The following is a 23072-nucleotide window of genomic DNA, read 5'->3' as shown; positions in this document are numbered from 1 at the left end:
TTTAGAAATGGCCATTGTGATAATTCAGGTGGGCATCACTAGCACGGATGGGCTGAAATGTGATAGATGGCCGGTCATTAATACCTGTCCAAGGAGTCATGTGGTGCTCTCACCACTTGTGCTCCATCACCATCTGCCTCTCTCCTAATCTCAAACTGCACGAACAGGCACCATGGAGCAGGGGCTGTATCTGACTATAGGTTTATGCAGTGATCAGTGCAATGAGACCCTGACATGGTCTAAGCCCACCAAAGCCAATTAATGTGGCAGCCAGCCCTGAAATTTGGGGTTTAGCTCTACCTTATGCAGTGGTTCTAAAGCATCATCGTAGGTCTGTCAGTGCTCTATGCTTTGGTTTGCTGGAAAATTGTGTGTGTTGCCCTCTTTAGGGCATATTTTAAGACCTAATGATGCACAGTGCTGCTTATTATTATCACCAGTGTAACACATATTAAATCAGTGTCATAATCTAGTGATCTTAACACTGGGAAAATCACTAGAGTTGTTAGGAGGCAGGAAAGTAGGAAATTACTTGTTACTGGAAGAGTGGTGTGTGAAGTATCGATGCTTTCTTCACATCTGTATTCATTACAGCAAATATAAGCACTAAGGCATTTCCAGTACAACAGAGAGAAACCCAAAAGGTTTGGGGACCACATCCCTAAATGAAATACAAATTTAGGAATCATAGAGTCATTAATGATCATTGTGTTGTAATAATATGTAATACCAAAGGTATCAGTGAGATTGCATATTGTTCTGACAGATAATTAGTTTTACTTGAACGGCAAGTTGAAGCCATGGTGCCAAACCCCTGTGAAAAGGAACTTGAGAAACTGCTGTCTTCAGGTAGCTTCAGGATACATTTAAGAAAGTGTGTTTTGAAAAGGTGTGAGTCAGGCTGAGTTTGCAATGAGTAAATCATGTCAGACAAATATGATTACTTTCTAATGAAATAACTATCAGTCAGGATAGAAGGGGACCAATAAATTCCATAAATCTGTTTTCTTCATATGCCTTGTCTTGATGCCGTTTCGCATGATGAATTCTCATACAGCCTTTTAATCCTGGCTTGTAACTGAGCTTTACAGTGCTGTGTCACTGCCTTGCAGAGCTTGTGCAAGGGTGGAGGTCAGGGGATGGGTACCCGAAGAGGTGCAAGCCCTACATCTTATTTTATACATCCTGCACTTGACCTCTCCATTTTCCAAGATCCTGCTTCATACTGGCACCACATGCACTAAGGACTGTGTCTCTGGATACACCAACAGGTATCACAGGCACTGTGACAGCTTTCATTTCAGGTGAGAGCCAGCTGGAGGAACTTATTCAGTGAGATTCAGTCCTTCTGCAGTTAAACTGTTGACTTACCACCCCGTGGCTCCATGGTTATGATGGAGTTGTCACTCACAGCCTTTAGAGGATGCGACCAGCAGAAAGCAAATCTTTATGGAAAGCTCTGCCATGCCAACCACCAGGACTTTGTGTACACCCAGTGTTTGCACACAGCGATGTCTTGTGATTGAAGTCATTGCCAAGGTGAAGTAGTGTAAATCCCAAAGGGAAGGGGTCTAGCCATACCAGTTAACCTGAAAATGTTCTGCTCAATGCTTTGGTACAGACTCCTAAATGAAAGGCAGAGAGATGTTGATGTCATTTCAGGACGACTTATTCACATTGAGTGATACTGTATCCAGGGGCACGCAGCATCACTTAGAAGTCAGCCCTCATCAAGGGGATTTGGACCAGACTCTCATGAACCTGATAATGTACACAGGTTTACTCTCCCAATATGAAGAAAGATCTCATTAAAATGAGAATGGGACAGCCCAAAGCTGCCAAGTTAATGAGAGAAATAAAAGGGCTTGCAGGGAAGCATAAAAGAGATGTTATTACATGCTGGAGGGAGAGGAGCCGAACCTGAATGATGACACCAAAGACCACTTTGTGATTTTTCAAACTGACTCATCCCGACAGCCAGGAGACACTTTCCTCTTGGAAAAAAAGTAGGTGTTTCAATCAGTTCTCAGCAGTTTGAAAAATAAAATAAAACCAGATAAAATTTTACAGAATGTAAAAGACTTTATTCACTTATTCTGTAGGACATTGACAGCCATACATATTATCCCAATCTATTACTGCTCTGTCAAGGAATCACATAAGCTGATAGTATTAAAATGAAGACCCTATAAAGTGAAATAAAAGTGAGATGCAATTCACATTGTGAAGTGTGGAATTTCAAGACAATTTTAGACCTCTGAAAATCAGATGTGTTCCCCAAAAAAATTCTATCTGAGGAATGAAGAGGTAGAGAAGTGAAAATTGTTGCTTCCCTGCCACCCACAGAAAGCTGGCAGATTTTTTTTAGCAACAAGCATTCACAAGCTGCTTATGGGGTCTCCACAAAATGAAAGTAATCCTGAATAACTTCCTCTGCTGTGGTCTGTGCTTATTCTTTCCTTTGTACGCCATATGTGCTGTTCGCATCCTTCAAATCCCTGCACAGGTTAGCCAGTGGAAATAAGCGTTCAAAAATTATCAGGACAATTGAGGCACCAAGCCTCCATTTATTTGAGTTTTTTTAATCTTCAAAAGCAATAGCAACCTTAGTTATTAGCATCCTCAAAGTGCGAGACAGAAAATGCTGATATTGTGCCCGGACAGTGGTGCATCCCCAAATCTGGACCCAAGGCTTTGGACAAGCAAAATGCTCTCCTCGTGGCTCTCTTTCCTTGTTCAGCGGGACTGGTATTGACACACAGCAACGTTCTGAAGTGAACTCTATTAGCACACAGGAGCTGTTCCAATACTCTGCAATTAGGGGATATAATTGCAGGCAGTGTGGAGAGGAGTTTGTGCTAAGAGCTGTCATTTTGCATTACTAGTTACCGTTCAGTACCTCCAAACATTATAGACTTGCTTTCCAACATTTCCTTTCCCAGGGCTGTGTGGGCTCTGCATGGTCCCTTGGGTATGATAGTCTGTTCTTTGTAGCTTAAGATGAAATAGTTCCTCTGTTAACACTTTTTACTTGTTTAATTTGCATCTTGGCACTGTATGACTCACTTTTCTCTATAGTTTTGGGTTTTGGTTTGGTTTTGTTTGTTTGGTTGGTTGGTTGGTTGGTTTGTTGGGTTTTTTTTTTATATATGGATGTATGAATTCTGCAGTCCAAGAGGCATCTTTAGTTCACCTCTGGGGTCTTTGAATGGTTCTGGGTCAGACAAGATGTAAGCCAGTTTACATTCTCCTCTGAAGTTTTTTTTCATCTAGTTCATAAGTCTTCCAATATTCTCATCTCATGTCTTTTAAACATTCCTCCCAGTTTGAAGGCTTTGAGATTAGCATAAAGAGCAAAAAGGAAAATGTAAAATCAAGAGGAAAGCATCTAAAGAGCTACTCAAAGCCACTGGGAGCTGGGTAGTGACAGGGTCTCAAAATCTGCCAGTGCCTTTGGGCATAACCTGGAGTAGGAGTGTCCAGCTTTGCTGGTGGTCACGATGCACTTAGTAACATGGTCATCACCTCACTCATCCAACACTGGGGTCACTGGTGTCGGGTGCTTACCCAGAGGTGTGCTGGGGCGAAAGGCAGTGACGTCTCTCCATTGAATTGGGATGCTCTGCCATATGAGTGAGCTCTGAACTCGCTGAAGGCACCTCTGTCTGTCCTGACAGTGCAACGGGTAGTGAGAAGTACTTTTTCCTCTCCCAGAGAGTTTCTGCCAGCTTTGGTAATCCATGTGGGCACTGGCCCAGAAATGTCACTTCAAACAACACAGTCCCAGCGACTTTTCTGGGCTGTAGATCAAGTGAAGAAAGAAAACCCTAAGAACTGATCTTTATGCATTTGAAAGTGAATTGGCCTTGGCTTCTTTTAAATGAGGCAACCATGCTGGGTGGTGGCATGGAGGGGCTGAAGCATGGGTAGCCAGAATGAACACGCTGATGGGAAGATGATCCTTCAGTGTCACTGACTACACAGCATCTGGACGACACCTTGGTTGTTGCCATTTGTCTGCAAATGAAAATAGGCATTTGGATGACCGGAATTCAATTATGACAAAACTCATTTCCACTTTTTATTGGAAAAGTGCCTATTCATTTCCAGTGTAGCCATTTCAGCCTCATGATGTTTCACAGAATCCCAGAATGTCAGGGGTTGAAGGGCCCTGGAAAGCTCATCCAGTGCAACCCCCCCATGGAGCAGGAACACCCAGATGAGGTTACACAGGAAGGTGTCCAGGCGGGTTGGAATGTCTGCACAGAAGGAGACTCCACAACTCCCCTGGGCAGCCTGGGCCAGGCTCTGACACCCTCACCATGAAGAAGTTTCTTCTCATCTTTAAGTGGAACCTCCTGTGTTCCAGTTTGCACCCATTGCCCCTTGTCCTATCACTGGTTGTCACGAAGAAGAGCCTGGCTCCATCCTCCTGACACTCCCCCTTTCCATATTGATAACCATTAATTAATCACCCATGAGTCTCCTCCAAGCTCCAGAGCCCCAGCTCCCTCAGCCTTTCCTCACACGGGAGATGCTCCACTCCCTTCAGCATCTTGGTGGCTGCACTGGACTCTCTGCAGCAGTTCCCTGTCCTGCTGGAACTGAGGGGCCACAACTGGACACAAGATTCCAGGTGTGGTCTCCCCAGGGCAGAGCAGAGGGGCAGGAGAACCTCTCTGACCTACTGACCACCCCCTTCTAACCCACCCCAGGTACCATTGGCTTCCTGGCCACAAGGGCCCAGTGCTGGCTCATGGTCATCGTGTTGTTCCCAGGACCCCCAGGTCCCTTTCCCCTACGCTGCTCTCCAACAGGTCATTCCCCAACTTATACAGGAACCTGGGGTTGTTCCTGCCCAAATGCAAGACTCACACAGCTTCACACGTTCCCACTGAAGCTCTTGATAGTGTCATTCTTCTGTCTTTCTTATTTTTTTTGGTTGGTTGTTTGATTGTTTTCAATAAACTTTAGCAGTAGGAGCTAGAAGAGGAAATCCTTCCCAAAGAGTCAAGCAAAGAAGAGAGATTGCCAATAGCTTTTCCTGAAAATTAGTATGAGGGATGCAACTGGTAAGAAAAAGATAAGCCCAGGGACAGGAGTGCCAGGGTTAAATCTGTATCCAGGGCTCTCTGGGCCTGCTGGCATGTTTTCAGGCACTGTTTGCAAACCCCTCTGGCTCAGACTCTGATGTGCTATTTGCAAATATTTGTGTCAGCAGGTTTCTGTTTGCTTAGCTATTTTGGGAGTGGCTGTTTGCATTTATTCATTCATGAATTGGGTTGTGTGTGTGCCTGACCAAATATTTGCTTTTCATTATTCATTATTTACAATTCATATGTTGCTGTTGGTAATTTGCTGTCTTTTATTCTCCTCTTCAAAAAGTTACACTCTGTATCCTCAGAAATTGAAGACAATCCTAGGAGGCAGGTATTACACTCCATATCAAACAGCTGCAAACAAAGGGAATTTGTTAAAGGGAGCTCAGAAATGGCTGTGAAATGACAAATGCTCTTAGGATGAGATGGAGGAAGGACCATGAAATAGGACAGTGGTCTTAAAGTTAACTTGATAAGTAAGTTTTTGTGGAAAAAAAACCAAAAGAACCCAAGGAGAAAAGCATTGAAGAATACTTGTGGTAGTACCACAAGTGAATTGTATTAACTGCATTAGGTCAAACCTTTCCAATGTTAGCTGCTCAGTGACAAGCTGACAGAAGGGAAACTGGGTCAGCTTGGGAAGAAAACACGTGAAACAATAACCGGAATATTTACATCTGTAAAAAGAAAGGGCAGGGCAGAAAAAGAGAAGCAATCAGCAGACACATGAGGAGTGCTGAGAAGCCCTGTGTGGATTTAAGAGAAAGACAAGGGAAAAGAATTGTCTGCTGATCAGTGGGCAGGAAAACTCCCAAGAGACAACACGAAGTAAAATGTTTAATTCCTTTCCTCTGTCTTTGCCAAAAGCCGGAGTGCTCAGGTGGCTGACAGGAGTGGCAAAGCCACAGGAATCAGGATGAAATGGGGAAAAGTCGTGAAGAGTCACAGAAGTTTGTGATTCTCACATTACATGAACCTGACACAATTCTGCCCAGAGTGTTTCAGGCAGGTCTGAGCTGCCTCCGATGTGATGATTCCTGTCCCCGAGAGAACCTGGAGAAGGACTATATTTCTGGAGGCTTGTAAAAGACAAAGGTAATGGCCTTGGAAGGAAGGATAACCATAAGGTCATAGGATAATTCAGGCTGAAAGAGACCTCAGGAGATCCCTAGTCCTATCTCCTGCTCACAACGTGGTGAGCTGCAAGATCAGGGCGCTTTGGTCAGGGCTTTATCCAGTTTGGCCTTGAAAACCTCCAAGGATGGAGCCTGCACAGCCTCTGGGCAACTTGCTCCTGGGAAGTGGTCAGAGCCACAAGGATCAGCTGTAATGATGCTGAGAAGGCTCATTTGCTGTTTAGTAACTTTTGGTGTTCACACCCCAATCTGCACATCTCTGGTAACTGCAAGTGATTATTTTGAGGCCTAAAATTTGCTTTTGTGGTTTTTTGTTTGGCTTTGCTGGGTGGGGGGTAGGGGTAGTAGGGTTTGGTTTGGTTTGGTTTTTCTGGGTTTTTTGGTTGGTTGGTTGGTTTTTGTTTGTTTGTTTGTTTGTTTACAGGATCCACTTCCGGATTATAATTACTTTAAAAAAGAAAACCTTTTCAGAGGGAGTTTTCAGCCTCGATTCCTCAGAGGTGAGCAGCCTGGATCTGTTCAGATGTGCATTAATCAGCAGCAGACATTTGTTTGGTATTAAAATGCAAAACCAAATGTTGCATCTATCAGATTTCTATCAGAAATAGATTAAAACACAGCAAGAAAAACGACAGCTTTGTCTCCATCCAAAAAAAAACCCAGACAAGTTGGGGATTTTTTTCTTTATTTTGAAAACACTGAACAGGTACAAAGTCCATCTCAACCACAGGGTGTTGTGCTGGAGACAGACCTGGAGACAGCATCAGAAAGCCTTTCTGAGGCGATAATTTACTGCAGGAATCAGTGCTCACGTCTCGGGCGTTTTGTTTCCCCAAGCATCAGAAGTAGCTTGCCTTGCTTCCCTTTTAGTGACAGTTTGTTTCACAACAGTGATAAGAAAACAGGGAAGGTCCTCCGTCTGTGTCCTGCCGGGACTGCCTGCAGATGCTCCCTTCGGCAGCAGGAGCTGGCCACCTTCCAGCCCGCAAGGATTTTATCTGAAGTGAATGAGCTTGTAAAAATATACAAGCATCTGGTGCGGATTATCCAATTTCTATCCCCCTTTCATTTAGCAGCCACTGTCTCCATCAGCTGGGCCTCCTGCCTTATCAATTGTAGGAGCTTTGAACCTCTTTAATAACCGTTTGGATTGTGATCTGTATGCTCTTTTCTTGTTTCCTGCCCAGCTCAGTCTGGTTTATGATTTAGGCAATTGCCCCAGAATACAAGATCTCTGTTTGGTCCCTTTTCATTTCCAGCATGGATGTCTCAGAGCAAAATTATTCATTTAAACTGTGGAGAAAACAGTAAACTTGTGGGTACCCTGCAAACTCCTTTCAGGGCTCTCCTCCTTAGCCCTGCATTAACCCACCTGCCTGAGCAGGGATTTAGTTTCTGTGCTATCCTACACCACAAGAATTAAACTGCACCTTTGCAGCAGTGATAACATCAGGGCTTTGGGGGGATGAGCTGGAGCATTGCTTCTGGGCCCACAGTGGGCTTCGGCATCCCACGTTGACCTGTTTGCTGATCAGTACCTGCACTAGAGACCCAAGAATGTCCTTATATAAGTCTACAGGGGCTACAGCCCCACTGCGGGCTTGTAGCTTAAGCACAGCAGATGCGGTTTATCCTCCCATCCTGTTCCAGCTGCCAGCCCTGCCCATGCTTTACCACCTTGTGTCCATGCAGCATCGCCTTCACGGACTCCATCACTCCCCATCAGCCTTTTCTGAGCTCTTGTTCTTCTATTTTAAAGAGCAGAGCCACACACTCAGCTTCTTAAAGTTCATTTTCACTGCTTACCTATTTAAGGAGCATTTCTGAGGAACAGAGGAATGCGAAAGCTTCTGAACACAGGAGCAGTTAAGCCCCCATGTACTGTGTTTTATAGCTTGATGCTGGCATGGGCCCATTCAAATATATTTTGACATACAACAGTTATTCTTTCCAAGGCAGTTGGTCTCTTTATTTATTTAGTTAGAGTGAAAGATTCATTCCCCTGCTGACTAACAGGGGACCAAGGATTCCCACATGCAGCTGAGCCCCTGCACTTCATTCTGCTGGTGAAATTGTTTTCATCCATTCTGGAGCTATTGCACTTCATTCCTCACCAATATATTTTTATTTGTATATAAAATAAAAATGTGACAGCATATGGAAAGTTAAGAAGTGGATAAATTCATAAATTACTTTTATACAGCAAAGCTGATATGGCTGTATTCCTCTGGACTTAACCAGTGCACAACCAAATAGATGTTAAAGATCAGCTTTAGAAACACAGTGTACCCTCCCGTAAGGGGTACACAAAGCACACTGAGTTTTCTCTCTCCTAAAAATAATTTTCTGCCTACAGGCAGCACATACCTATTAGGCATGGATATCTATAGACCACCAGTTTTGCCCTTGGAGCCCTCTTGGGTTTGGGGAGCACATCAAGGGCATCCACCAGCTCTTGGCTCCTGAGCATGGAGGAAGCCATCAGTCCAGCTGTGCATCCACTTACAGATGGTTTTGCACAGTAGAACATGTTTCTGCTGTAGAACCAGAACCTCAGCAAGTCATGGTGGGACTGGTGGGACTGGAGACCCTTCATGTGCTGGCACTTAAGCTCTGTGCCCAGATGGTGGAAGGCACAGACAGGAGAGAGGAGGTTTAGAATGGATATTAGGAAAAATTGCTTCACAGAAAGAGCTGTCAGGCTGCCCAGTGAAGTGGTGGAGTCACCATCCCTGAAGGGGTTTAACAGATGCGGAGATGAGTTTCTTAGGGACACAGTTTAGTGGTGGACTTGACAGTGCTAGGTTAACGGCTGGATTTGATGATCTTAAAGGTCTTTTCCAAACAAAAATATTCTATGTTTCTGACTCAGAGTATCCAGGTGGCCCATCTCCATATAATCTGTCAGTGCTTTTGCTCCTACCTGAACCCCGACCAGAACAGTTCACTGCTGCCTGTTCGACCCCCTGGCAGGGAGAGCAGAGGAGCTGGAGATGAGCCCTTTCCCCCTTGTCCTGCCCAGGTACTGGTGCTCCTGCCAGTGGTGGGACAGAGAGCTGTTCATGGAGGGGTGTGTGCTGGGAGACGGTCCCATTTCCCAAGACACTGAGGAGGAGGCAGTTGGGAGGAAAGGATCCAAGCTGATGTGGGTTTTTGTGTTTTCTTTGTTGTTGTTTGGGTTTGTTTTTTTCTTTTTCCTCATTTGTTTCCCTTTAATTAGAATCCTCAAATCAATTCTGAAGTGTTTCTCAAGCCCTTTGATGTTCTTCATGAAAGGTGCAGAGCAATGCAAATGATCCCATTATTGCCATTATCTGTGTTATCCCGCTGGCCTGTGGCCAGTGCCTACTGAGCTGGTGCCACCGACATGCCAGCTGTGATGACACCTCGGCAGAGCCGCACACATGGGACATGGTCCTGCAGGACAGACAGCCCCACAAAACAGCTCGAGCAGGAGAGACGTTTAAGGAAATCGGGAGTGGACCCTCGCTTTCTTCTCACTCCCTGCACATCAGCAGCTCAGTAGATGGTACCCATTTTTTAGCTTTAATTTTCCTACCAGTGAAGACAACAAGGGAGAGAAGCTTTCCCCAGCAGAACAGACAAAGGCAGGTAGAAGAGAGGGAATTATTTTTGTGGTGTTTTTAAGGAGGTGAAGGTCAGGAGGACCATTTGTAAGGGTTGGGTGATGTTCCCACCAGCAGCAGAGGCTAAACTCTGCAGAGACAGCTTAAAACACTCGCTCAGGAGTGTGGGAGTCTCTGACAGCAACAGCGACTGTGGTCCTCAGATTTGGGAGTGCAAAATAGATGCACAAAAATATTTACTCTGTATAAGCAGCATAGTAAATAGTACCTATCTCCAATGTTTTCATGACAAGTCCCAGGAGCCCTCTTGCTACAAGTCAGATGCTGAACTCTGGCTGCTCCTCCGAGCTCATGGCAAAGGTTTCAGCACCTCGATCGACAGCTCCTGCGTCTTGGGCCACAATGAGCAAAGCAAAACCATCGCAGCCCAGGAGTGCTGGAGGCTGCGCACACAGAACCACAGCGTGTCTGCGGAGTTTGTGAGTGCTTTATCCAACACACAAATGCTCTGATAGCTTTGGCCAAATTAGGCTTTCTCAGCTCTTTTTTCTCAGCTTCCCAGCATTCCTGAGAAAACTGAAACTTAATATTTGGGAGAAGAAGAGGGAGGGGAGTTTGTATTTGAATCAATTGGTTTTCCAAGTTTCCAGATTTTTTTTACAAAACAGACAACATTTTCAACAAGAAATGCATAAAAAAGGAATTTATAAGTGATCAGCATCCAGCCTAGATTGTGACAAGGGTATGACAAACTGTGCTTTCCCAGGCAGAGCTGTCACAGTAGGAGGAATTGCACCTCTCCTACTTGCTCGGTTGTATGGTCCTCAAAATTAAAGTCTTCATATTTAGACAGCAACTAAGTACATTTTGGGTCTTAGTTGAAGTATTTGAGTATTCTGTCATTCATTTTTTAATCAGAAAAATATTTTATTCTTTTTTTTTCCTGTGAAAAGATGAATGTTTTAATGAGAAAATAAATAGTGCTGAAAACCGATCGAAGGAGATTTTTCATGAGAAGAATATAGACTGGAACTTATTGACATTCAGAAAGTCTCCAGGTTCCAGCATCAGGACAGGGCCCACAGGCAGATGCTCCCATGATGTGAAAGGGGCACGATGAGACTGCCAAAACATTGCCTTAGGTGTTTTCTGCAGGGATGGATGGGAACCATCCTGTCCAGCGCTCCTGCGCTGAAGGTCGCAGATCTACTCAGTTTCCTCATCCTTATTTCATCCACAATTGGGATCCCTGTAGAAGAAAGCATTGGATTAGATAGGTTTCCTCTAACACCCCTCTCCTGAAGCTGGATGTTTCCAACATCTTGGGGCACTGCTATGGGCAATGCCTAGCCTTCAACTCTTTAGCACGTCACAGGGAAGTGTGGGAGCAGGAACCAGCTTCTGAATCCCAAGCTGCAACCACACTGCAAAGGTCACACCCATCCCAGGAAGAAGATCTGTGTTCACCTTGGAGGCAGATGTGCTGTCATCACTCAACTCTCCTGGGGACCTCTATTCATAATGTTCCTATTATTTGTAAGGTGGGAAAATTGGAGAAGCTCTAACTCTGATCTGTTCTGTCCATACTGACTCCATTCGCTCCACGAGGAGCATCATTTAACAAGCCTCCTGAAACATGGAGGACGCACGGTCCCTTGTCAATTCACCTTGTAAGTGGCCCAGAGAAGTTCACAAACCAAACAGGACTGGAGCTAACTCAATGCAGAGTCACTGGGATCACTGCTTCCCTTTCCCTTTCTTCTATTGTAGGAAAGAGCTGCAGAGATGCACAGCATGGAAGCATTTGGGTCCAGATGGGCTTATTATTTGAAGGCTCATGGTGTGCTTCACCATTTCCTGGTTGTTTCTGCACACAGCGCTGGTGCACATGCTTTGGGGGCAGTCAGAGGCACTCCATCCTGAGCTGCTTTGCAGCTGTGCACAATATTCCATCAGGAACACTTGAGAATTGCCTTTATGTAGTGACTGCCAGCATACAGCTCACTGGAAGCATCCATTGAGGAACTGTGCCTTTTCCTACTGCTGTGTATTATCCCAGACACTTTTTCCATGGTTTGTACAGTGTGTTCAAGTGCTGAATGCTAAACAAAAGGCAACATGGATCATTTCCACCAAGAGCTATTTTGTTTTGCACAAGCAGTAAACTTGCACATCCACAGCAGGTCCTGCTCCCTGTGAATGTTGCAGACAGTGCCTGAACAGAGCAGAGGTGCTCTGCCTGTATGGCTGCGGATCTGGCAGAGGAGAGCAGTGGGGATGGGCAAAAAGAGGAAAAAGTGCCATTTGTGTGGTGCATGGTAACACTGTGCTCTTAATACTGAGAAAGGAAGGAGAAGGGATTGCACAGAAGAGGAATGTGCCTGACTTAAAGCCCAGCAAAGACACCAGGAATCCATCCTGGCAAGGTGGAAGACTGTCAACAAGACAAGTTCATAACCCTGGAGTGGAAGAAAGAGCCCATTAGTTCTCTCTGAAACTGATGAGGCCATAGCTGACCCAAGGGGAACCTTGAGAAATCAATAGCACTTTGGTAGAGTTTTCTGCAGCACTGTATACCTGCCTGGCCCAGAAGGACTCCACAGTCTTTCATCCGTTTTTCCTCCATAGTTCCTGCACACGTCTGAGTGGCAAAGGTCACACATAAATATTACAGCTGAGGAAATAAAAAGATCTATAACTGAGACTAGGAAGCAGAATTCCCGAGGGACACAAAGTTTTCAAGAGATTTTTACAACGTGCCTGCAGCACAGCAGCCTCTCAGTTCTGCCACTGCATAGAGATGTGCAATGTCATGTCTGTGTGGGTGCTGGGGATACCCAGTTGCTCCCCGTGCTGTGGGGCTGACCCAGCAGGCTCTGGGGTGGTTCTTTGAACCCCACAGGAGGAGAGGGCTGACAGTCTTTCAAGCTGCAATCATGTGAATATCCCTCACCCATCCATTGCACCCATATGGGCACAGAGAGATCAGGCACGTGTGTCCTGCTCTACACAAGCAAATTCAGGTTGGTCCCGAAAACCAGAAAGGTCCTCCACAGTTTAGACATGCATTGTAAGGCCAGAGAAAAGACTTTGTAAAGATGGACTTTGCATTTACTTTTTCGGACCTTCAAAGGTGAAGGATGTAAGGAGAGGACCTATCAGCAGTCCAGAGCTGAGGATTTCACACAACGAAACCCTTGTTGAGAGACACTTTCACCCAGGATTAGCAGGCAGGGATGCTGCTCAGCTCAGGCAGTGAGCCCAACAGCTCTTGCTATAGACTGTACAATATGATCATGAGCACCACTATGAGTCAATGCCTAAGAACCACAAAGCAGGTGTGTCTCATACAGAGCATGATCAGTTCCAAGTCTGGCAATGCATTAACGCTGTCCACACACAGCTCCCAGTGCACCCCTAAAAGCAGCAGCCACCAGTGTTGCTGTCTCTAGTTAATCACATCCTGGATTAATTAGGAATCATGACAAGCTGAGGGCTTTGCAAGGCCTTTGAACCTCTCTGTTTAATGTTTTACTCTTGTAATTTATGTACAGGAGCCCTGAGCAAATAACCATCTTTAATGACTACATCACCATCATGAAGTGATTAAGCAGGGATGGGACACATGAGGATCTCAGACATGAATTACAAAGAGATGTACAATGTGTGTTCTTTCATTACGGTGATTAGTGGGTGCCAGAGCCAGCGTTGCCCACCACCTCCTGGTCACCTCGGGAGCACTCAGCTTGCAAAGTGCTGAAGGGTCGTTGGTCTGCATATTGACATGTCCTATCACAGCCAGGCTGCTGACACCCTTTGGAGCACGTCTGTCTTGTAGGGTAACAAGAAAAAGCAGAAATACAGGTTCAAATGGCCTTAAACCTGAATGGCAATTTTAGAATTAGTTGCTGTAATGGTCCTATCAAAGTGCCATTATTTAATAATCTGGGATTGATTGCTCCTGTTTCCTATTATTCCAACCCCTACACTGCTATGAACAAAAGTAGTCAATGACTTTTAAACCCGTAGTAAATGCCACTTATTCCTGGGAGTGCTGCAGAGACAGCAAGAGTAGCTCTGGACTGCAGCAGCACTGGTGTGACAAGTACCCTTAATCTCTTCCATCAGAGTCATGAAGGTGGGGATGAGCTCCAAAGATAGCCACGTACATGACAGCCTGTCTGGAAGCACAAGCTGCTCCAGCCCAGCCTATGACAGAGTACAACTTAGAGGGACCGATAAATAATTGACTAAGGTGGTGATTAATAGAACTGGCGCAGAGCACAGAAACCTTGTGCAGAGCTGGATCCCAAGGTCTGTGTGGGGATGAAAAAGTACCACGTCCCTGGTAAGCTCATAAACTCCTGGACCAGGGGACAGTCAGCAGGGACTGGGGAGACTCATCTGCCCCACAGATCACATACGTGCCCTGCCATCACCTGCATGTGACAACGGTGCACTGGTTTAACTTTGTACTCAAGTCAGTCCTCCAGACAATCCTCCTGGTTTAATGTAAAATTAATTAGTGTGTCTTTAGCCCATGCCTGTTACCATATCTTGTTATCAAACTAAGGGCATTTATCTTGAGACTGACATCTTTTAGCTGTGTTGGGTTAATTTGCTGTTCATAATGGTTTGTCTGTTGTGCGCACATCAGACTTTATATAGACCAGGGTGCTGGCCCCTGCTCATGTGCGTCCTCTGGGTGGGACAAAACTAGACCTAAGTATGATGTGGATGCAACCTGCCCTAGGCAGTGCTGAAGAGATGGGCAGTCTCAGCAGGAGGCAGCTCAAGACCATGGGAAAAGGGGTCTGTCTCAGTTTGCATCCCATGGGAGATGGAGAGCTGAGTCACATTCCCAGTTTGGAGCTGAGAGGCAGATAAAGCAATGAGACAAGTCATTATGGAAGAACAAAGTATTGATGGGGTCCATGTCTCCTTTTCCTTAAATGCATTGCTGTTATGAGTTTACAAGGCACAGGCAGTCAAGGGTGGGCTCTGCTTAGCTCCATGCCTATTTGTCTGGAGGCTGCTCTGATGTCCCCAGGCTGGGACATCCCGGTGTGCCATGTGCTGCTGGGGAGCTGTCTGAAAGCAGCGTGTCTCTGCACATAGCTCAGAGTTGGGTGTTGCTTTGTGTAGGCTGGGGCTCTTTTCCAAGCTTGAGCTTTGCAAGAAGCCCTTTCACAGAGGTGACCTGTCAGATTTTTAAAGGCAGATACAAAAGAGAAGTAGAGGGGAAATCAAAGCAATGAGGGCACAAAAGGAAATACGACTAGTGAGGGACATAAAGACTAAAGAGGAAACGTTCTATAATGGGAAAAAGACAAAAGAGACTCTTCCCTGGCCCACTGCTACTCCAAGAGGATGAAGAAACCTTGACTGATGATGCCCCAGGCAAAGGAATTTATCCTGCTGTTGTTTCAGCCTTCACTAAGAGAGTTGATGGCAATGACCAGCGACAAAGGGGCAAGAATTTACTTTGCAACAGAGCAAGAATGGGTAAGAGAGCACTTAGGTACATTAGAGGGTCTCAAATTGCCTGGGCCTGCCAGCATTCATTGTATGATGCTTAAAGGAGGCTGAATCAATCTCAGAGCAGTTGGCTTTTATCTTTGAAAGTGTGTGGAGAATGGATAAAATTTTGGAGGTCTGGAAAAATAAATGCAAAGCCCATCTTTAGAAAAGGAAGGATAAAATGGGTATCTATCCACCAGACAGCTGCCTGAAATACCTGGGAAAGAATGGGAACATATTATCAGGCAAACCACTTGTGAGCACCTGGGAGATAACAAGCCAGAGAATTACAGCCAAGTTTGATTTGTCAAGAACAAATCACATAAAATCAATTTAATATCCTTTCATGGCAGCGAAACAGGTCTTACGCTCAGGTGAGCAGTGATGGATGTCATGTATCATGATTGCAACAAAGAGGAAAAATCAGCTGCCCAGAGACAGGGTAGGGAACGCCCAGCACCACAGGAAACCACCCGAGGGTCACAGGTGGTTGAGAGCTCAGCAGAGAAGTCCATAATGTCGTGTTGTGGTGCGGAACGCCAGGCACCATGCTGGATGTGGGACATAAGCATGGTCTCCAACACTGGTGACTGCTCCACTCAGCACATATGAGGCTTTGCCTGGAAACCTGGGCCTTGATGTAGCTGTTTCAGTTCAAGAAGGAGGTGGATGAGCTTGGAGGTGTAGAAGTGGGAGCAATCATCACTCCAGAAAACATGATCTTTGAAGAATTGTTGTAACTGAAAGTAGAAATGGCTGAGGGGAGACATGATGCCAGTTGTAATTGTACTAAAGGTGAATGCAGAGGTGAAAAAGTATCCTGTCATTTATGTTCAGAAAAAAGAAAGAAAGGGGTGGAGTTGTGGCCATGGATGTCTTTAGGGTAGATATTAGGGAAAACTTTCTACAATGAGAGCAGAGCATTTCCCCTTGGGAGGTGATGAGATCTCTTTCACTGGACATTTTGATGCAAAGATTTGAGCTGGCCATGATGGGGTTGTCTTGGCTTGTGCCAGGGGATTAGCAAAACACCACCAGGTGCTTCCTTCCAGTTCTGTTTACTGCAATTTTACGACTCTTCCACAGATTTTAACTGAGCACAGTAAAACCTGGTAGGCTCATGTTTCTGAGGCACCACAGGCTTCTCATGAGGATCTGGGAATCACTCAGAACTTTGTGAACGGTGCTTTCTGCTGCACAACCCTGCTGGGTGTTTCACTTCTAGATTTTTTACCCTTTCCATTTCTTGCTCAGAAATGTCCCTGTTTGGCACATGACATGGTGGCAAGACAGGGGCTCTGCCTGGGGTCTGACACCAGCTTTGTAACCTTCCTCAGATCTGTGCCCAGGTATCAGTGTTTCAGCTACCATGTCCTTGACTTTTAGTAAAATGTTCCAAGAATCAGAGATTAAAACCCCTGCATTTGAAAACTCCAATACCTGCAGATTTGTATAAAGAAATCAATGAGCTTTGTTTATTTGTTGGATTCAATACAGCTTCATTGGAGGAGAAGGGGATCACTTGGTCTGTACAAACAGCTCTGTACATGAGAATCATGGGGTTGGGCACAGACACAGACAGATATGTGAATGCTAGAGGCATGCACGGCACATGTCTGTCTTTCCAGTAACCCTCCTGTTGTCTGTCCTTGCCATGTGCATACTTGTTGATACTTGGCTCATGGACCAGAGTCATAGAAACAACAGAAACATAGAATCATGTTGGTTGTAAGAGACCCTTAGGATCATTGAGTCCAAGCATAACCTAAATCTAGCACTAAAGCATGTCCCTGAGAACCTCATCTCCGTGTCTGTCCAACCCTCCAGGGATGGTGACTCCAGCACTGCCCTGGGCAGCCTGTTCCAATGCCCCACAGCCCTTTGGGGAAGAAATTGTTCCCACATCCAACCTCAACCTCCCCTGGCGCAACTTGAGGCTGTTTCCTCTGCTCCTGGCGCTTGTTCCTGGGGAGCAGAGCCCGACCCCCCTGGCCCCAAGCTCCTTTCAGGCAGTTCAGAGATCAGAAGGTCTCCCCTCAGCTCCTGTTCTCCAGCTGAACCCCCAGGTCCCTCAGCCGCTCCATCACACTTGTGCTCCAGCCCCTCACCAGCTCCGTTCCCTTCTCTCAACTGGCTCCAGAACCTCAAGTCCTTTCTTGGCATGATGGGCCCAAAACTGACCCCAGGATTGGCGGTTTGGCCTCCCCAGGTCCCAGCACAGGGACGGTCACTGCCCTGGGCCTGCTGGCCACACCAGTGCTGGTACCAGCCAGGATGCTGGTGGCCTCTTGGCCACCTGGGCACACGCCAGCTCATGTTCAGCTGCTGGCACCAACACCCCCAGGTCCTTTTCCACCGGGCACTTTCCAGCCGCTCTGCCCCAAGCCTGGAGTGTTCATGGGGTTGTTGTGACCCAAGGGCAGGACCCAGCACTTGCCCTTGTTGAACCTGCCTAATTGCTTCAAGTTAACGTAGTTGTTAATGCAGCATGACTACGAAAGGAGATTTCTCTTAAAGCACCAAAACAGAAAGCAAGAATAATGAGGAGAAACAGATCAGTTTTACAGGGTGTGCTATTAGTGCATGAAAATGGATGAGTCACTAGGTCTAACTTGCTGCTATGTGACACCATTGTGATGCTGTTCCAACTTCAAAGATGTCAACAACGTGAAGTCAGAATAATATCGCACTGAACTCAGATGTCCTCTGCCACAGGACGGAAGAGGGAAAGGGCACAAGTGGGATGAATGTGCAATAAACACAGCATTTGGTCCAGTGCTTTCTAGTATGATTGTAAATAGCAAAGTGATTACAAAGCACACAGACCAAATACTACAGATCAAATGTCACTGGAGACACTCCCTGTGAATGAAATTGATGTTGAATTGGCTTTGTCTCCATGAGTTAGAGAAGCGATGCAGGGGCTATGTAAGTTCATAGTGTGTCCCCCGAGATCTGCAGATGCTGGTATTGGGGCACTTGCTGCTCTGGGGTTTGGTAAAAGAAATCCAGAGTGGGTAAGTAGGGGTGAAAATTAAATTAAGATTTTGCTGTCTGTGTTCATCAGACTATATATATATATACCCTAAAAATACTGCATTCTCTTTGGTTGAAAAGATCTGGAACACTGCAGACTCAAACATTGTCTGAACTCACTTTCTAAAAAGCTACTGAAGTGGAAGAGGAGTGTGATGCTTTGCCTACCCAGAGAGAGGAATGCAGTGGTGTGACCGAGGTGGTCCCCAACCTCGCTCATTCCCTCGTGCTGCCATGCACATTGGGCTGCAGAGCTCTACCTTCTGTTCCTGCCCTTCTTTATGCTGTTATTTCTTATTTGCGCTCCAGTGAAATGAATGTGTAGTCAGGCTGAGCATCAGCAAGAGAGTAGAATCCAGACCTCATTTTTAAAGACAAGGTTCTGATTTGTTCTTTGCCCTGTGTAGTAGCTAGAAGGTTAATTGTGTGCTACATGGAGATTTGAGCTCTCTGATTGAAGCCAATGTTGAGAGCTAAGTGTTGCTGTAGCTCTGATTTAGTCCTCCTTACGAGGGTGATAAATTATGGGGAGATATGAGAGAAGAGTGTTAAAGTTTGCAGGATGGTGAACTTGTGCTCTCCAGCAGAGAAGGTTCCTTGCTTCCCTAGTGCTGCACCTCCCACATTGTGTCAGTGTTTCTGTGGGACTCTACTTGTCATTCTTTGGTTTTTGTGCTATGACTGAACATCTCATTCCTTTCCATTCAATCTGCAGATTTTACCAATGTCAGTGATAACAGTTCTGTAATGGGCAGGCTATTTCAGAAATGAATAAGCAATAAAATACCTCCACCACAGAGCAGTCTGCCTAGAGGACATAGAATCAGAACAGTTTGTGTTGAAGGGACATCCTAAGCCCATCCAGTGCCACTCCTGCCATAAGCAGGGACATCTGCACCAGCTCAGGTTGCTCAGAGCCCCGTCCAGCCTGGCCTGGGATGTCTCCAGGGATGGTTCATCCACCACCTCTCTGGCCAACCTGGGCCAGGCTCTCACCATCCTCTGTGTAAAATATTTCTTCCTTATGTCTGGTCCAAATCTCCCTGCCTTTAGTATAAAACTGTCACCCCTTCTCCTGTTGCAACAGGCCTTGCTGAAAAGTCCATCCCCATCCTTTTTATCAGCTACTTTTAAGTCCAGAAAGGCCACAGTAAGATCTCCACAGAAACTTCTCTTCTCCAGGCTGATCACCCCCGACTCTCTCAGCCTGTTCCAGCCCTCTGAACATGATCACATGGCTGAGGTTGGCAGGTATATCTGGAGGCTATCTTGTCCAACCCCAGTGCTCAAGCAGGACCACCTACAGCCAGTTTCCCAGGATTGTGAAAGAGAGGTCAGAGATGCTTGACTGACATGATGACCATTGGCTCAGACTCTCCTGTGAACTGGATCAAAACCAAGGCCCAGGACACCATCAACAGAAGGGATTCAGCCTGCAAGGGTCTCTCTCCTGGTGGTTAGTTCATCCTGAGCAGAAGAGTCATCTTTTGCCATGCCAAATGAAGGGCAGGAGACCATTGGTCTAGGTGCTACCCAGGTTTTTTTAGTGATGACACAGGAGGCAAGTGTTAAACTGCTGCTCATGAGCACAAATCACCCTGAGGACACTGTGGCACTCTGAGCTTGCCCGCAAAACCAAGAGCCCTCCTCAGCTGGAGTCCTCAGTTTTCAGATGCCTTCTCTCCCCATCCTTCTCATTCAGGTTTTATGTCATAGATATTCATGGCTGTTGTGCAGTGGATGGTTTCAGGGGCTGTCTAAGACTGTGAGTCAAGCCTGTGACATGAGAGATGAAGACCAGATTCATACATCCCCACTGAGGACTGAAGCTGAATCCAGCCACCCCCTCCTCAGGGATACAGCTCCAGGGCATAGGAAAGACATCTGTGGATTACCTACCTGAGTAACATAGGAGCAGGAGAAGGAACAAGGATGGCTCAGCATGATTGAGAGTGACAAAATAAGGCAGTAGTGAATGTGAAAAGTGTTAAAAATCAGCAGACAGTGGGATTAGCCCTGGGGAGTTCACTTGCAGGGGTCTGCAGTGCTGGATCTCAACCACCTACCTGCTTGTAGCCACGATGAGGGTGAGCAGGGGTGTTTCAGCAGGGCCAGGAGGGTGATGGGGTCTTCTGCATGGCAAGGCAGCTCCGGGGCAGTGGGATGGGATTTTTGCCAATTGCCCTGGGGGCTGTGCTGGAAGGAAGAAGCTGGGCTGGTCTGAGGCTCTGCCACAGATACAGCAGCTCCACTGGTCCCTCTTGCTGTGATCCCTGTGCTGACAAATGTGAAAATCGTGGGCAGCAGCTTGATCAAAAGGATGGGTTTGTGTTATTGCACTGTCGATGTTCCACATCACGTGTGCTGGAAACAAGGTTGTGGTGCTGTGATTGTAGCCAGAGCCTCTGGGTGCAGTCTGGGCCATCCAATATTGGTTTTCCATCTTCATTTTGTGCTGGTCCTGTATAGCTCAGTGCTGCGCTCGCCACGGAGCAGATAACACCGTCCTCTCCAAAATGTGATTACGGGCCATGCTGTGAGTTAGACGGCGGGGTGGCCACAGCAGCAGCTGGTCTGAACCTGGTGACCATGGGGCTGGGTGGCTCATCCTTGCACAACCACTGCACTGTCTCCTCCGTGCTTGCCAACAGCTGATGCCTGATGCTGCACTGTGCCCTCTCTGTCCCCCCTCCCCACATTGGGCCAAAGAGGAACCCCCCCTAAGTCCTTCCCTGCGTGTGAAGCAGAGAGGGAGAGATGCAGAGCCAGGCCAGGAGCAGGACACACTCAGCAGCTCTGCCAGAGACATTTTCAAACCCAGTTTTCTGTCCTTTAATGACAGTTTCGAGATATTTCTGTAGCTCAGGAAAGGTGAGGGATCTTGGCCTGCTTCAGTCAGCTTGGAGCTGAAATAAAGTGTAAAAAGTGGAGGGTTGTAGTTAAAAATTACTCCTTTGATTTAAACAAAGAAGACCAGAGATGAAGCTCATGAGAGAAAGGGAGCAGTACTATGAAGCTGGTGGAAACTCATGTTTTGGGGCAAATGTTCACCTTTGTGCCCTGGTGGTGCTGAGAGGATCATGTCTGAGGCAGTGGACGCTCAAAGCCCAGTGACAGGGTGAGGGTCCCCAGAAACATGGGCATCTCCCAAGGACCCAGGGTCTGCAGCCCCCATGAAGGGACCTGCTTCGTAGACCCCAGGCTGTGGGGGAGCAGGAGTTTCTCCTCCATCCCTGCCAGCTGGGAGGACACGGAGGCAGTGTGACTGGTGCCCACGTTTTCCCTGCAAATGTAGCTTCCCTTGTACCCGCTGCTCCACAGTGAGCAGCTGCTCCTTTCTGTAAAGCCAACACAGCTAAGTTAGACTCAGAAGAGTTGCTCTTCTTCCTGCACTTTGCTTGAAGGTCACCATCCCAATGTTCCAGCCCTGTTTGCCAGGCAGCAGAGCTGGCAAGGGGGTGACTGTTGGAACACAGAGCACGGTGGGCACACCGCGGCTGAGGGCAGGACACTGCAGCGGGCTCTGATCCCTCCTGCACCCTCAGCTTGTCATGTCAGCTTGTAAAAACCATTTCCCCTTGCTCTGCGCAGAACAGCAGTGATTTCAGAGATCTCTGCAAAGCCGCCTGCGCTCCATTCATTACACAGGCATTATAAATGGCAGCAACAGCAAAATTTCTGCAACGTTCATTACAGACTCCTGGCATCACAGGGGAAAGGCTTACAATCTTTTGTAAGGAGGCAGATAAGCCTGCGGAGAGTGAGCGGGGCCAGGTGGCTGAGTGACCCAAGGGCAGCAAGATCCTCCCTGAGTGTAACATGGATCTCATTTACTCTCTGACTTTCCCAGGAACAGTGTCTAGGAGCACCTGTGCTCCCCTCTCCCTCCCTTTGCATCTGAAAAGACTCTGGCATCTTCTTAAGCCCTGCTTAGCACCTAGAGAAACCATCTGGATACACAAAAGACACTTGATAAAAGCCTTCCTCTTTAGCACAGAGCAGAACTATGTAGGAAAAATGTGCTCTGAATTGGTTAGAGACATATAGAAAAGTCCTTTAACAGCCAGCACTTTCTGTGGAAAGCCCAAGAGAAAAATCACCACTGAGTGCCTTCCTGACAAAGGTATTTTTTATTTAAGATACAAAGCATTATTGTGTTTGTGTGCTGCCCTTCATCTGCATTACTCCACTTAAAATCCCATTTAAAAAATATGAAATAATTCTGTTTTCTTTAAAGATATATAAGCCCTGTTCCCAGAGGGATAAAAGAGCAACATAAAAAAAGGGACAGCTTTAGTAAAACAGCACTGCCAGGGGGCATAATAAATACATAAATTACTCACAACCAGCAAGGCATACTCACAAACCGCAGAACAAGCTCCTGGAGTACAAAGAAATATATTAGAATCATAGAATCATTTCAGTCAGAAGAGACCTTCAGGATCATTGAGTCCAACCATAACCCAACCTGGCACTAACCCATGTCCCCGATAACCTTGTCTAAATACCTTTTAAACCCCTCCAGGGATGGTGACTCCAGCACTGCCCTGGGCAGCCTGTTCCAATGCCCCACAGCCCTTTGGGGAAGAAATTGTTCCCCAGATCCAACCTCAACCTCCCCTGGTGCAACTTGAGGCCATTTCCTCTGCTCCTGGCGCTTGTTCCTGGGGAGCAGAGCCCAACCCCCCTGGCTC

Source organism: Nesoenas mayeri (assembly GCF_963082525.1).
Source record: "Nesoenas mayeri genome assembly, chromosome: 17".
NCBI classification, from domain to species: Eukaryota; Metazoa; Chordata; class Aves; order Columbiformes; family Columbidae; genus Nesoenas; species Nesoenas mayeri.
Note: the sequence above shows the minus strand (reverse complement) of the source record.